General features: G+C 48.2%; 2 pseudogenes across 2 annotated transcripts; both read left to right on the plus strand.

Moving 5' to 3' along the window:
* Window positions 1-3,296: 3,296 nt before the first annotated feature.
* Window positions 3,297-4,306, plus strand: LOC307192530 (bolA-like protein 2; annotated as a pseudogene). The gene has a single exon. The product of its transcript is annotated as a bolA-like protein 2 (transcript).
* A 5,792-nt stretch (window positions 4,307-10,098) lies between these two features.
* Window positions 10,099-15,977, plus strand: LOC307192388 (MHC class I polypeptide-related sequence B-like; annotated as a pseudogene). The gene is made up of 5 exons: window positions 10,099-10,243; window positions 13,849-14,108; window positions 14,339-14,625; window positions 15,206-15,646; window positions 15,923-15,977. The product of its transcript is annotated as an MHC class I polypeptide-related sequence B-like (transcript).
* The last annotated feature ends 338 nt before the right edge of the window (window positions 15,978-16,315 follow it).

Raw genomic sequence — 16,315 nt, forward strand, 5'->3', positions numbered from 1 at the left:
ATCATGTGGCTCGTGATGAAAAGTCAGATACTCTCGCTCCAGGTTGGTGGAGCCTTTTCTCACTGCAAACCAGGACTCTAAGTCCTGGCAATGGCACCTTCTTAACCTCTTATAGAGACTAAAACCGAGAGATGATTCAAAAGACTCAGTGTACAGAAAGTAAGAGGAAAGTTTGTACTACCAAACTTGCTAAATTTTTAACTTTTAAATATTTGACCAAAAAAAGTTTTTAAAAAAGAATTATCTGTATTTCCATCCCTCCCCCAATTCCACTGATCAAAATAATTTTATTTTTCCTATATTACTTCAACATTTTTGGAAATTGTGTATCTTTAGTGGTATCCGGATCTGAAGAAAGTGGTAAATAGGAAGGCGCCATAGAGATGAGCTGAATAGATCTTTATAAATCACGAACCACCGGGACCAAGAGAGGAACCAAGTCTTAAAAACAAACCACTTTCTTTCTCCCTAGGAAAATTGTTTCCTTCATCCATTAAATCCATCCACCAGAGTTGTTTATCATCCCCATCATGGATTGGCAGGCACCATAAAGAGGATCCCAGCAGTGGCTACAGTTGGTTCTAGAGCAAACCAGCCTCCTCAGCCCGTAAAGGACCATGAAGTATGACGTGTGTTGTCCTCAGGCCTCCACTCCCCTCCCCCAGTCTGGAGCCCTGGAATCACCAGATGGGGAAGGTGGCTGGCCCTGGGAATAAACATGTTAGGGACACTCAGAATGCCTGTCTTCTCCGAGTATCACCTAATTCTGGCCGTGATTACGCCCTCAGGAAAATTGCCTTTACTTATCTACCAGGTTTAGTCATAAAAACTATTTGGGGGAGATACGTACAATTCAAATATAAGAGATATTCATTAAGTATTATCAAAGAAATAAAGCAAATATTTGTTCCAGTCTAGGTCACATATCTAAATCCATTCATTTAACAACACAGTTATTAAGTGCCCAGCAGGGGTCAAACACTCCATGCCTTTTTGTCTGTTCATCTCGGTCTGTCTAGCTGAGGGATACAGGTTTCTGTTCTCTCGAAAGCACCACATCCAAGTCATCCCAACACCCAGGCCAAAAGACCATGTCTACAGGAGGTAGCCCACTGGTCACTCATCAAGTATGAATTGAGTACCAGTTGGACTAGAGGGAAATTCAGTCTCAGTTCTTTTTGCTGCTTCCACAGATCCTGGGGTTGTACATAGGATAGTGGCATAAAGGAACATAGGATAAGGGAAACTCTTAAAGTCAACTGGCCCATACTAATTACCCCCAAGACACCCATGTCCCTCTGGGTCAGCAGTTCTGCCAAAAGTGCAGGGGCTTTGCTGAGTCCACCTCCCTCATCTTACCATGTAGCCTCCATCTCCAGAATGTGGCCACCTCTGCAAGGTGCTGCTAGGAAGGGGGGCATGGTTCCTGCCTTTAAGGACCCACAGAGAGATGCATGGCCATCTGGTCTCTGGACAGTACTGAAGGTAGAAAACGACAAGGTGAAGATGCTGCAGAAACATCCCGAAGGAAAAAAATGAAGCCTTAAAGAGTAAGGGAGGAATTCCCTGCTGGCGCAGTGGTTGGGAGTCCGCCTGCCGATGCAGGGGAGACGTGTTTGTGCCCCGGTCCGAGAAGATCCCACATGCCGCGAAGCAGCTAGGCCCGTGAGCCATGGCCGCTGAGCCTGTGCTTCCGGAGCCTGTGCTCCGCAACGGGAGAGGCCACAGAATTGAGAGGCCCGCGTACCGCAAAAAAAAAAAAAAAAAAAGAGTCAGGGAAATCCCGCCCTTAGTCTTGGAATCCTGAACTACAAGATTTGGTAGTTGGCTTCCAAGTCATATTACTCATCATACTCATTGTGACACTTGTAATTTGCTACATATATCTATGTGTGTCATCTATTTAGTGACTGTATACAGCTCACTCCAGCATGTGAGTCCAGCCACACTCATCTAATCCTCCTTTCTTCTTTATAAAGCCCAATGTTTAGAGGATGTCTTTCTTTAGGTATTGTTAAAGGGCAGTACAAAATCCAAGTGACCCCAACTGGCACCTGCTGTTACTGTGCTGCCCAGATTGAGGAAACTGAGCAAGCACACCCCTTAAAGAATTGTTCCCGAACAGGATTTACGCCCATTTGTCACCTCTCACAAAAATGTCTGCGAATGCACATTCCCGTCCAGTCTCCCATCTTTACAAACGAGAATGTTTGGTGAAGTTGTCCAGCAATAGTGATTCAACATTCTCCTTGCAAAGGCAACCATAAACAAGACCAAAAGACAACCCTCAGAATGGGAGAAAATATTTGCAAATGAAGTAACTGACAAAGGATTAATCTGCAAAATTTACAAGCAGCTCATGCAGCTCAATAACAAAAAAACAAACAACCCAGTCCACAAATGGGCAGAAGACCTAAACAGACATTTCTCCAGAGAAGACATACAGATTGCCAACAAACACATGAAAGAATGCTCAACATCATTAATCATTAGAGAAATGCAAAACAAAACTACAATGAGATATCACCTCACACCAGTCAGAATGGCCATCATCAAAAAATCTACAAACAATAAATGCTGGGGAGGGTGTGGAGAAAAGGGAACCCTCTTGCACTGTTGGTGGGAATCTAAATTGATACAGCCACTATGGAGAACGGTATGGAGGTTCCTTAAAAAACTACAAATAGAATTACCATACGACCCAGCAATCCCACTACTGGGCATATACCCTGAGAAAACCATAATTCAAAAAGAGTCATGTACCAAAATGTTCATTGCAGCTCTATTTACAATAGCCAGGAGATGGAAGCAACCTAAGTGTCCATCATTGGATGAATGGATAAAGAAGATGTGGTACATATATACAATGGAATATTAGACAGCCATAAAAAGAAACGAAATTGAGTTATTTGTAGTGAGGTGGATGGACCTAGAGTCTGTCATACACAGTGAAGTAAGTCAGAAAGAGAAAAACAAATACTGTATGCTAACACACATATATGGAATTTAAGAAAAAAAATTCATGAAGAGAACCTAGGGGTAAGATGGGAATAAAGACACAGATCTACTAGAGCATGGACTTGAGGATATGGGGAGTGGGAAGGGTAAGCTGTGACAAAGCGAGAGAGAGGCATGGGCATATATACACTACCAAACGTAAAATAGATAGGTAGTGGGAAGCAGCCACATAGCACAGGGAGATCAGCTCGGTGCTTTGTGACCACCTAGAGGGGTGGGATAGGGAGGGTGGGAGGGAGGGAGACGCAAGAGGGAAGAGGTATGGGAACATATGTATATGTATAACTGATTCACTTTGTTATAAAGCAGAAACTAAAACACCATTGTAAAGCAATTATACTCCGATAATAAATAAATAAATAAATAAATGGTTGTCATCAAAAAGAACACAAATAAGTGTGGCAGGCGTCCGAGCAGGGGTTCTGTCCCTGCTGGGCTGCCGCCCCCGTTGGGCTGCCACAATGGAACTCGGCGCCGAGTACCGCCGGGAGAAGCTGCAGTGGGACCTGGGGGTGGAAATGCAGGACATGACTCCCAGCCTTTGTGCGTCCAGCTTCCGGTCCTGGTGGTGTCGGCCAAGTTCGAGGGGAAGCCGCTGCTTCAGAGACACCGGCTTGTGAACACTTGCCTAGCAGAAGAGCTCCTGCACATCCATGCCTTTGAGCAGAAAACCGTGACCCCAGAGCAGTGGACCCGTGAGCAGCAGAAATAAGGGACCCAGACCTGCACGCCTATTAAATTATGAATCAGACCCCCACCCCCACAGAAAAAGAACACAAATAACAAATGTTGGCCAGGATGTGGAGAAAAGGGAACCCTTGTACAGTGTTGGTGGGAATGTAAATTGGTGCAGCCTCTTGTGGAAAACAGTATGGAGGTTTCTCAAAAAATTGAAAATAGAAGTACCATATGACCCAGCAATTCTACTCCTGGGTATATATCTGAAAAAAACAAAAACACTAATTCGAAAAGATATATGCATCCCAATGTTCAGAGCAGCACTATTTACAATAGCTAAGATATGGAAGCAACTGACAAAGGTATCAGTTGGATACAAAAGTATCCAACAGATGAATGGATAAAGAAGATGTAGTATACATATACAATGGAGTATTACTCAACCACAAAAAAAGAAGAAAATTTTGCCTTTTGCAACAACATGGATGGACTTGGAGGGTATGATGCTGAGTGAAATAAGTCAGACAGAGAAAGACAAATACTGTATGCTATAACATATGCGGAATCTAAAAAATAGAACAAACTAGTAAATATAACAAAAAAGAAACAGACTCACAGATATAGAGAACAAACTTAGTAGTTACCAGTGGGGAGAGGGGCGGGGGGAGAGGCAAGATAGGGGTTAGGGATTAAGAAGTGCAAACTACTATGTATAAAATAAATAAGCTACAAAGATATATTGTACAACACAGGGAATAGAGCCAATATTTTATAATAACTATAAACCTAAAAATTGTGAATCACTATGTTGTACACTTGAAACTTATATTGTACATCAACTACACCTCAATTCAAAAAAAAAATAGTCTCATCTTAAAAGTTTCAATTCAATGGGGCTTCCCTGGTGGCGCAGTGGTTAAGAATCTGCCTGCCGGGCTTCCCTGGTGGCGCAGTGGTTGAGAGTCCGCCTGCCAATGCAGGGGACACGGGTTCGTGCCCCAGTCTGGGAAGATCCCACATGCTGTGGAGCAACTAAGTCCATGCGCCACAACTACTCAGCCTGCGCTTTAGAGCCGGCGAGCTACAACTACTGAAGTTCATGCCCCTAGAGCCCGTGCTCTTCAACAAGAGAAGCCACGGCAATGAGAAGCCCGCACACCGCAACGAAGAGTAGCTCCCGCTCAGGGTGGCAGAGTGCAAGTGGAAGAGGTGGAGTTAAACTCGGGTCTTCATTCACTGTTTACCTCATTAGAGCTGAATCTCAAGTGATGAATAACTGCTCAGCACCCTCCTCATAAAACCTTTATCCTTCAGCTTTTCCTTCTCTAGGCTTTCAATGACAGGTCCTTGGACCTAGCCTTTAATCTGTTTTGAGTTTTGAGCCAAGCAAGAGAAACCAGACACCCTCCCCATTCTTGGGGAGCCCCCAGCCTGAAAACGAATTTTGGACATGCAGACACAAATAAACCCATCTGTGTGTACAATGAACAGTAGGAAATGTGTCATCAGTTTTGACATTTACGGCATTAATTTGCCCTGACAGGGGCATTCTGCTTTTTAAAATATTTGCAGCATCTCAGGCCTCACCCTTGAAAGAATTTGAAGACGACACAAGCAGAGTTGCTCCATTTTTGGCTTACGACCCCACCCAAGAGTTTTTAAGGCAGCATCCCTGAATCAGGGCAGCTTCAAGGTATTTTTGATTTTCTCCACCCAGGAGAGTTTTTCAGTTTCTCTGCTCTACCCATGGGAGAGATGGTGTGTGATGATTCACTTAACCATCCATCAGATCTTTACATAGGACACATATGCCAGTTACTATGTGTGGCTCTGAGGACACAGTGGAGAGCCATATAAACAGCTTCTGCCTTCAACGTGCCTGGCGGAAGCTCGTGGACATTGCTGTCATGTAGATGCAAAAGTTATGAAATATTTTAGTGTTCTACACCCTCTTTGGGAACCTTAAAAAAAACTCATGGAGCTTTCAGCAGTGACATTTACCAGCGGTCATGTAACCACATGGGGCAGCAAGCAAAGCGAGGTACAGATGCACCCCTGAGCAGAGGCATTTTCTCTCACACTGAGACCACAACAGACACATTCTTCCTTGTTCTGATTAGTATTCACTGCTTGTGTTTAGCTGCTTGCAGTTGATACCCGATTTGTGAATGGAGCTGAAGTATAACGCATCGTTGGATACTGGATCACAGAGCTGCAAGTGTTTAAAAAGCAGAACTCACTAGTGAAGTCAGACAAATAACATAAATGTCAGGATTGATGAAAACTGGCATTAGAAAAATTTGGATGTGGTAAAATTGTTACATTGACATGAATGAAGATTTAATCTGAATACAGAGCTAGCATGGGAAAAGAGATAACGGGGGGGCGGGGGGGGGCAGGGGGAATGCAATGAAAAGAAACTGTGGAGACAAATGGCCTGAACAAAAAGAGGCTCCCAGACTGCCTGTATCTTCCTGATTAAATGTCTTGATGAGCCCTCTAGTGGCAATGGCTGGGTAGTGGTCCTCTGAGACATGAGCCTCTCTTGGAAATTGATCGCCTAGAGTATCTCAAGGGAAGTTGGCTTGCATTACCATCTCAGTGTCACACACCAGCTCCCTCCTTGTCTTGCACTTGCTGGGCACTGAGCACAGCATATGTCCACATATGTCTTATAATTTATAAAATATGATAAGTGACTTTTGGTGAGTCGCTTAACATTTTGGAGCTGTGTTTCCCTACTTATAAACAGCTACACCGTTCATTCATTTACCCGTTCATTCATTCTACACATATTTACTAAATGCCAGCTCTGGGACAAGCATTGACTTCAGCACTGAGGCTACAGTAGTGAACAGGTGTCCTACCTTTGTGGGGTTTTTGTTCTAGTGACTGTAGGATGTCTGATGATTTTTGCCACAAATGAGTTCCTCCTTTTTTGACCATAGATGAGTTACAGACTGAAAACAGACACCAGAAAAGAAAAAGTCAAAAAGCCTGGGTTCCAATCTAGTTCTTCCCCTTTATAGAGTGTGTAATCTCTCTCAGCCTTAGTTTATCCATTAATTAAGTGGGGTTATTATTGTCTGTCCTGCCTAGATCATTGTTAAATCAAGAAAAAGCTATATTTTTTCTCATAGCACAGTCCTTCAAACTACATGTAATGACAGTCAAAACAGCAATGCAGCTGTGGAAACAGTGTCCATTCTTTCCTGTCCCTGGGTCGAAAAAGTTCCAGAGTTTCTCTTGTCATTTTCAGGTGTTAAGCAGTATTGTTTTATATACATAAATGTCTAATCCAGAATAATTTGTCGCCTTCAGGTGTTAAACAGTATCATTTTATATATATATGTATATATATTTATATATATATATTTTTTGTATACATAATAGATATGTATTATATTTGCATATATTTGTATATATATTATATATATTTGTATATATATTACAATTTGTATATATATTTGTACATATGTATATATATTTATGTGTATATATAAATATGCTATATATATACACAAATGCTATATATATAAATGTTTTATGTATATATATATACAAATGCTATATATATATAAATGCTATATATATGAATGTTTTATATATATATATAAATGTTTTATATATATATATATATATATATATATATATACACACACAAATGCTAAAGGAACATCCCAAGAGGTACCTATGTGGGACAATAAGGGATCAACAGGTCCAGATTGAAACAGGAGTTTGGGGCCAAGGCCTCAGGAATAAAGAGAATTACTTCACCTGGCTACAGAAGTCTATGTCCAAGAAAAAGATAAAATTGATTAATTGTCATGCACTTGAATGGAGAGGAAAACTACACTGTTGAAGGAGAATTTGGTGACAGATTAGTGATAAATTTATATACAAGCCATTAAAGGAACACCAAACATATCTACATTGTTCTGGCTGTCATTCCATAAGGCTCAGCTGAGAACTTGCTCCTTCAGCCCTTTTAAAGATTTCAAAAGCTCCTAACAGCCTTTGTAAAATCCCTTCCTGTTTAATAAACCTAGAATAATCTCTAGTTCCTTCACTCAACCTTGACTGATACAACTTGTTATTAAAAATAGGAAGATAAAAGCCAACTGAGTATTGAAATGTTTGCATCTAGCGAAAGAGAACTAAAGATTGGGAAAGTGGTAATAAGGACCACAGCTTTTTGTTATAAGTCTTGTAGGACCTTCTGCCTTTTAAAATTATATACATGTATAAATTTGGTAAAAATTTAAAATAGTCAAATGAGCAAAAACACATTTGGGAAATAATATACAGTAAGACATATACTGGGTTTAAAAAATAAGCTCCACCATCCATGCAGACTGTGTTGTTTCTTTAAAAGTCGTGTCTGAAACATTCCCACATCTTGGAACATTTACAAATGTATGATAAGGACACCTCTCCTAAATGTATATGCCTCTCAGTTTTTCCTGACAACATATTACAGGTTGTCTTCATTTATCCCTTTCCCCTGGTATCCTGAGATTGGTATCCTTACACTTTTTAGTGAATGCGGCACCTCGCATTTCTAGCAGATATCAAATAAATTTCAGGGCCCTATATTCTCCACCTTTCCATCTACTGCTCTCCTCTACACCCTGCAGAAACCCAAGGCTTCCTTAGCTTCGTGCCAATGAAGCAGCTGCGGTCACAAATAAGCTTGTGCCTGTGGGGACCAAGGAGATTCAATGTATTTTCAATCCCCTCAATCTTGGTTTGTGCCCAAGAGAAGGCAGCTGCTCTTGAACTTTCAGACTCTCAAGTGACTCAACTCTCCAATTCCCAGGGTTCTGCGTATACCCTCCTTGATGTCATCTTCCAGACCGTGCCAGATGTTGGGCAAGTCTTCAAAGTTGACACAATCAAGATCCTAAATCCCAAAATCCTCCATCAGTCACCTATGAGCTCCAATGGCCCTGCTGGGGTCCTGAGGGAGATAAGTGTGAAACATACTCCAGGCAAAATCACTCTTTAAGGCTGGTCCATGGGAATTACTCAGAGCCCCCTCCTGCTGGTGAGGGACACTTCGCCCCTCTTTTGAAGGCCCAAGAGTGAAGGACTCATGGGACATGTGACAGGGCATGGTGAGGCGGGCTTCTACACAACCGTGCCTCTTGTCTAGGCAAAGAGTCATTGCGATTAGACATGTTCACTAATCCAGCTTACTAAGGTCAGAAGCCACAATAGAGTTAGGGCCAAAGCTCAGGAATAAAGAGTCCCTTTTCCTGGAATGTCCTCAATTTCTCATTAAGGACATTTTTTAATGTCCCTCCTCATCCTCCTCCTTTTCTTCCTTTTCTTCCCCTCCCCCCACTCCTCCTCCTCCTCCTTCTTTTCATTTTGCAATAATTCTAGACTCACCAAAACAATTACAAAAATAGTTCAGATATGTCCCACACAACCTACAGCCATCTTACCCCAATGAAAGCATCTCACGTACTGTAGTACGTTGCCAAAACCAGGAGTCAACGCACTTTTTTTCCTCAGGTAGATTTGGTACTTGAAACTCCGGAAATGTCTTTCCATCATGACTAACAAAACAGGTTTATAGTTTTCAAGGTGCTGCCCTTTGAAGAGGAAGTGCTTTGAGTCCAATCCAAGCCAATGCTTGAGGCACAAGACTCTGCAGTTTTCTGGTCTAGTTTGTTTGTGAAGAGCTGAGATTCGCTGGAGCATCAAAAAAATGGAAATGTTCCTGCAGATTGTCACCAGAGAGAGCGGAACTGATGGATGTTAGAAGATAATCTGGGGATGGGTCCTCAGCAGCGGGGAGAGCTAAAGGGCCAATGCAGGTGGTTATTGGAGAAGTTATCTGGATTGTTTTTAATGAGAGACATTTCTCACCTCAATGGGTTTCCTAATGAGTTTAGGTGGTGGAAAACATCATTAAAACAGAAGAAACATCAGTATTTTCCAGGCCCTGAGGGTAATCCACCTACTTTTCCTGGATGAAGTCCCTTCTGAAGAGATATACCATTCTCTTTTAAGAAGATGGGTGCAGAAGCCCAGGAATTCAACCCGCGGATTTCCCTGGTGGTCCAGTGGTTAAGACTCCAGGAGGGGCGTTAGCCTAAGGGGTCCCTGCGGAGAAGCCCCCAAGGCAGCGAGCTGAGAGGAGGCCCCGTTTTCTCCTCCGTCATCCTCATCACGGCCTCACACCTCAGCCTCAGCGATAGGCCCTCTAGAAGCTGCCACACAAACGATAAAATCCCCAGGTCCTGGGGCAGCACAGCTAAAACCCCTAAACCGCTGAGGGTGAGAGTGGAAGGAAAGAAAAGGAGAATAAGGAGAGCAGGCGAGAAGGAAGAAGGCGCAGCGGCGAGGAAGGAGAAGCAAGTTGCAAAGGAACGGAGCAGGGCCGGTCAGTGAAACGACCACAGGCCAGGAGGCGGCATCTCCCGGGGAGAAACAGCGCCACCCAGCTGTCCAGCTCCGCGCGGCTTGCCAGGGCTTCTCTTTGTCCTGCCGTTTCCAGCCGGCGCTGCCCTTTCTGTGCTCCCGGCTACCGCCGCTGGTGAGTGGCGTTCATTGAGGTCCTCAGCCGGGAGCCTGGGGCGGTTTCAGGGTCCGGGTGGGATTCGGTGAGCGTCGCGGGGACCGTCTCACTTGCGGTGCAGCGGGGTGGGGAGTGGGGGCGGGGGAGTGGGGGGAGTCGGGGGCGGGGTGAGGCCGGGGAGGGGCCGGGAGCGGCTCGCGGCCTGTGGCCATCAAATAACGTTCCGGCTTTTCAGTCTCTTTCCGACTCCCACCCTCTGCTGCCCCTGCTGCACCCGCCCTCCCTGCTTTCCTCTTCCTCACACATCCGCGTCCTCTGACTGCCCTGGGTGGGAAGGCTGCCCCCAAGCCCGGGTTGCTCCCGTCAGAGGCGATCAAGGGCTCTTGGAGGTCCGACGCTCAGGCGGCCACTTCCCACCGGTGTGCGGGACGCCCTCTTAGGCCCCTGAGCGCTGTCCTCTCCTCCTGTTCTCAGCTCTGCCCTCTTCCCGTTTCTGGCCTCGGGAATCAGGGGGCTTCCAGGCAGGCAGCGCTCAAGGGCCTCAGGCCTTAGAGTTGAGGGTCTCTTTCTAGTGACTGGAGCTCTAGGAAGGGCCCAAGGGCCCTGAACCACACTTCCTACTGCTGTGGGCACCGTGGCCGATCCTGGCTTTCACTGAGGGAAGCGACAAAAAATGTTTGCACATATTCAGATACAGAAAAGTCATTCTGTCTTATACATGAACTAAGTTCAATTTTGGGCTAAGTAACTTGCCTCTTTGTGGCCTGTCAGACATACATTGTACATCTGCTTTAATTATTAAAGGAAAGGGCACATTGACCAGAAGTAAAGAATGTCCATGTTAAAAATAAAGACTAGGGCTTCCCTGGTGGCGCCGTGGTTGAGAGTCTGCCTGCTGATGCAGGGGACGCGGGTTCGTGCCCTGGTCCGGGAGGATCCCGCATGCCGCGGAGCGGCTGGGCCCGTGGGCCATGGCCGCTGAGCCTGCGCGTGCGGAGCCTGTGCTCCGCAACGGGAGAGGCCCGCATACCGCAAAAAAAAAAAAAAAAGACTAAATGCCCCTCTTCCTGGGACTCCAAGGCTGGTTCACCTTTGATGATAAGACTCCCTTCCCAGGTGCCAAGGCCATACAGTATGTGCTGCACGTGTACGTGCTGGTCTGTTTGTTTTTTTTAAACCTTGGAGAAATGTAGCCCTGACTTGTTCAATGTTTGTTCTGACAAGTTATAAAACTGTGCTGAAGGGGAATTCCCTGGCGGTCCAGTGGTTAGGACTCAGAGCTTTCGCTGCCGTTGGCCGGAGTTCAATCTCTGGTCTGGGAACTAAGATTCTGGTGCGAGGCAGCCAAAAAACTACCCCCCCCAAAAAAACAACAACAACAACAACAAACGACTGTGCTGAAAACCCTGCTTCTCCAGAGCAGTTTCTCAGAGTTATCTGGGAAGCTGGCTTCCCGGCTAGTCCTTAATTTGGCTCAAATAAAACACTCTACTCTTTTTTTTTTTTTACTATATTTTATTTTTTATTTTTTGAATTTTTGAATTTTATTTTATTTATTTTTTTATACAGCAGGTTCTTATTAGTCACCCATTTTATACACATCAGTGTATATATGTCAATCCCAATCTCCCAATTCATCACACCCTCTACTCTTATTATAGATTGTTTATTCATTATTTTCACTGAGAGAAGTTAGGGTCTGACCGTTTTGGAGCCAAGGGATTCTTCCTGTGATTTCTGTGGTCTCCACTGCCCCCGCCACCAATGTTAATTCTTATTTTCTGCTGTGCCCCTGTTGCCACCCCTGATTCTCTCCTTGCCTCCTCCCCTGCCATCTCTTGCGCCCCCTCAGGATTTGCCCTCACCCTCCCTGCTGTTCCCTCCTCCCTGCGGTTCTCTGATCCCTTCCTAGGGCGTCCTCACCCTCATCCTCTCGTCCCTCATGGATCTTTACCTGCAAGGATCAGTCACCTGTATGGCTCCTACCTTCCCCCAGCTTTCACTGACCTTACATTTCTGGGATTGACTTTTGCCCACACTCACTTTTGCCCAGTATGAATTCCCTACATCCCCACTAGTTTCAACACCAGGGGGAGCTGTGGTGATGGGCCTTGACAATTGTACCCTGAGCACAGTACACAGCCCCTGTGGGAGGACCTCTCCCCCGGTCTTGGCACCCATCCTCCTACCTCCGCCGCAGTGCAGGCACCAGCTCTTGGCCCTCATTAACTGTGGGCCTTTCACCCAGCACTGACCCTTCCCCACTCCTGCATCCCAAACATCACCCTCTGGAGGCTTCCACTCTCCAGGCCTCAGGTGCTGGACTCCACTTGCCCTGGTCCCTCTGTACCTACCCCATGGCACCTTGCCCAGCTCGCACGCCGTGTCCACCTGCCGTGGGCCCTCACCACGTTCTCATCAATCACAAGCTTCCTCCCAGGAATCACCACACCATCCTCACCCTCCCTCAACCAGAGCACCCCTCCTCTCCTGTCTTCACCCTAACCCAAGAGCCCCCAGAGTCACCCCTGAGGCATGCTCATCCCCTGCCCCCCAATCCACCCTCACCACTGTCTCCTCTGCAGCCCCTTGCCCTTCCTCCCTCCCCAATAGGAATACTACCCTTGGTCCAACTGCCCACCTCCTTGGCCTTCATCACCCTCTCTTGGGTTCACTGACCCCAGTGGGCTCTCACTACATCAACCATGTATCCAAAATCCTTGTTGATGCCACTTGGTCAGTTGGCCTTTCCCTACAGGGGGGTCTTCCCCCAGCCCTGCCCCTCCTGTGCTGGCTGCCTGACCCATGCCCTCTGTGGAGGTGTGACCTGCCCCCAACCACTCCCACCATGCAGGTCCCTCCCAATGTGCACCTTGGCTTTCCAGTTCTATTTTCTCTTGCCAACCCTCCTTCTAATTCTCCATGACCCTTGGGCACATGGCACTGACTCAGGCCCCCAACACCCACCTCTCCCAGGGGACACTGGCAGGTCCAGCCACCTCCCCACCTGGGGCCTCACCATGCCTCTTGCACTCTGGGCCCAGACTGCTTCACCTCCACCAGGGGTACTGGCCCACCTTCCACTCTCTTAGGGCCACAGCCCAGCCCCTCAGGCCCCTCTGCCTCGTGCCTCACCCTCCCTTGAGTCCACCTTGTCCATGATGAGCCTGCCCCACGGGCAGCAGCCCTCGCTCTCCATCTCACCTGACCCGCCTCTAACCAGGGATGCCTCTGATCCTGGGCCTGACACTGCCCCTCCCTCCCCTCTGACTCCACCTCCCCTCACCCTGGTCTTCCTGCCTCTCCCTTGCCCCCTGCAGGCCAGCTTCTCCCCTTGGCCTCCTGCCTGGACCCTTAGGGAGCCGGTGCCTCCCTGTCCTGGCACTTGTCCTGCATGTTTGCCCATCTCCACCCCTCCCTCCACTCCTCAATTCCCCTCTCCTTCCCTTCTCTTTTTCTTCTTTCCCCTGTGTTGGAAAAATTCTCATTTTGGTCCCTTGTACATGTGCATGTTCTGCATCCTCAGTCCTGGAGCAGGTCAGGACAGCAGAACTTGTCTGGTAAACATTTGATGCGCACTTGTTTCCGGAAAGCTCTTTCATCTGCGGTTCCCCCTTCCCCAGGATCACACAGTCTTCATTACAACCTCACGGCGCTGTCCCGGGATGGATCTGTGCAGTCCAGCTTTTTCGCTGGGGGACACTTGGATGGCCAGGCCTTCCTGCACTATGACCGTGAGACAGGCAGGTAGAACCCCGGGGGCTGTGGGCAGAAGAGCTGGGAGCTGAGACGTGGGACACAGAGTCCAAGGACTTGACAGAGACGTGGAAGGACCTCAGAGAGCTTCTAGCAGAAATCCTGGCCCTGCAGGAGGAGAAAGGAGGTGAGAGTGGGGAGGGTCCGAGAGTGCTGGGAGGCCTTTCACTGGATTTGGGGGCAGGGGCCAGAGGATAGGGGTCTGTGAGTTCAGCAGGGGGGTGGCCATGACTCAGCAGCCCTGGGAAGACATGAGGGGAGCAGGGAGGGGGCCCTCTGGCTGGAGTTTCTCACTTGGGTGTGAGGACAGAGGGACACGGGGACTGGAGGAGTCACTGCTGGTGGGGTGGGTTGCAGGTGTGAATTCCCTCCAGGAGATCTGGGCTGTGAAATCCGAGAAGACAACCACGCCTGGGGCTTCAGGTTTCGCTACTATGATGGGGAGCTCCTCCTCTCCTGTCACCCAGAGACCCACGGATGTACAGCGCCCCAGTCCTTGGCTCGGAACTTGGCCATGGAAATGGAGAAGTCCTGGGACACAGATGGCTTTCAAAGCAAGTATTACCAGGCCCCCGTGCAGGGAGAGCTTTGTGGAAGACTGCAGGGCTATCTGGAATCCTGGACAGGCTTCAGGGAGAGAACAGGTACTGCTCCTGGGCCAGGGCCCTTCCTCTCCCCCAGACCCCTAGAGCCTCCCCGCCGTGACTCTGCACACGGAGACCCTTCCTGTCCTCTGGGTGCACATTTGCTCTGCTGGCGTGGTGTCCTGCAATCTCCTGCTCCGTTAAATCCACTGTAGAAAGACGGGCAGGTGGGGAGGGGAATGAACCGCACCAGTGACGATCATCCAGGGGAGCAGTGGGCCCTCCGACAGAAACTGGACCAGGGAAGAGGGGTGTCAGGCAGGAGAGGAAGCCCCTAGACCAGGGTGGGCGCCCCTGGCTCCCAGCCTGCCCGTCCCAGAAAGTTCCCTCCTGGTCCCCAGGAGCCCACCCTGCACGGCCCCCTCCTCAGCATCAACACGTGGATCCAAGAGAGTGAGGCCCCATCCCAGCCGCTCCTCCTGCCCGGCTGAAGGAACGGGGCCCCAGGGTGCAGACCAGACTTGGAGCAGGTCTGCGGTGGACAAGGGCTCAGCCAGAGGTGGAGCGTGTTCTCTCCGTCTCCCTTAGAGGGAGCAGGGCTTGGCCCCAGGCCTCAGTGGCTCTGTGCTTTCTCCCACAGGGCCCCCAGCCGTGAACGTGACCCACAGCCAGGACTCAGAGGGCACAGTCAACCTCACATGCTGGGCTTTTGGCTTCTTTCCCCAAAATATCTCTGTGGCCTGGTTTTGGGATGAGGAACCCATGAGCCAGGAGGCCCAGCGGTCTGGGGGTGCCCTGCCTGATGGGAACGGGGCCTACCGGACCTGGGTGACCAAAAGTGTTTCCCAAGGAGAGGAGCAGCGGGTCCAGTGCCACTGGAACACAGCGGGAATCCCAGTGCACACACTGTGCCCTCTGCTGAGCCTGGGGTGATCCTGGAGGGGCTTGTGACCCTGGGTCAGAGGCCAGGGTCAGGGAGAGGAGAGCAGGCCTGTGGCTCTGGGGTGCCTGGGTTATATATAATAAGTCCCTCTCTCAGGAGAGACCCTGTTGCGTCAGAGTCAATAGTGGACCATCCTGGGTGTTGCTGCCTTTGCTCTTGTTTTTATCATCGGGCTTTGTGTCCTTTGCTACTCGAAGAAGAAGAAGAAGACAGCATTAGCTGTGGGGAGCCCAGGTGAGAAATCTGGGCGCGGGTGGGGATGGGAGGGGCTCTGCCTGGGATGTAGGGTCCCCCTCGTGTCCCTCTGCACAGATGTGAGAGGATGACAAGCCTCTATTCCAAGAGTTGGACATTGGGGTATTTGTGAGGGGAATGGGAGCCACGTCTGCTCTAACCCCTTGGTTCTGCCTAAAGCCAGGGCCAGGCTGGGGCCCTTAGTGTCCAGCGAGGCCTCTCCTTGCTCGGGTGAGACTGGGCAGCAGTGAGGGTTGCAGCTGCTTTTGTTCTCATCTCTTTTTCTCTACTCTCAGGCTCACCAGGGCTTGTCTGGGGAGCATGTGTTGGATCATGTGCTGGTTGGGAGGGTCTAGGTGATCCTGGAATCAGAGGGAACCTGAAGTAAAGTGTTTGTGACCTGGTGAGGAGGGGTTAAAAACTGAGGAGGAATTCAGAGGAAAGGTGATTTCCTGTCTGCATTTCTCTCCCCCAATTTTTCAGCCAGTATTAAGAATCCAAGTAGAAGAATCATAAGGCTCAAACTAGGGTTCAGTGGATGGTGCCAGAGCCCTGCCTGTGATGCTCCCTTGT

The sequence above is a fragment of the Stenella coeruleoalba genome, assembly GCF_951394435.1.
Source record: "Stenella coeruleoalba genome assembly, chromosome: 10".
Lineage (NCBI taxonomy): Eukaryota > Metazoa > Chordata > Mammalia > Artiodactyla > Delphinidae > Stenella > Stenella coeruleoalba.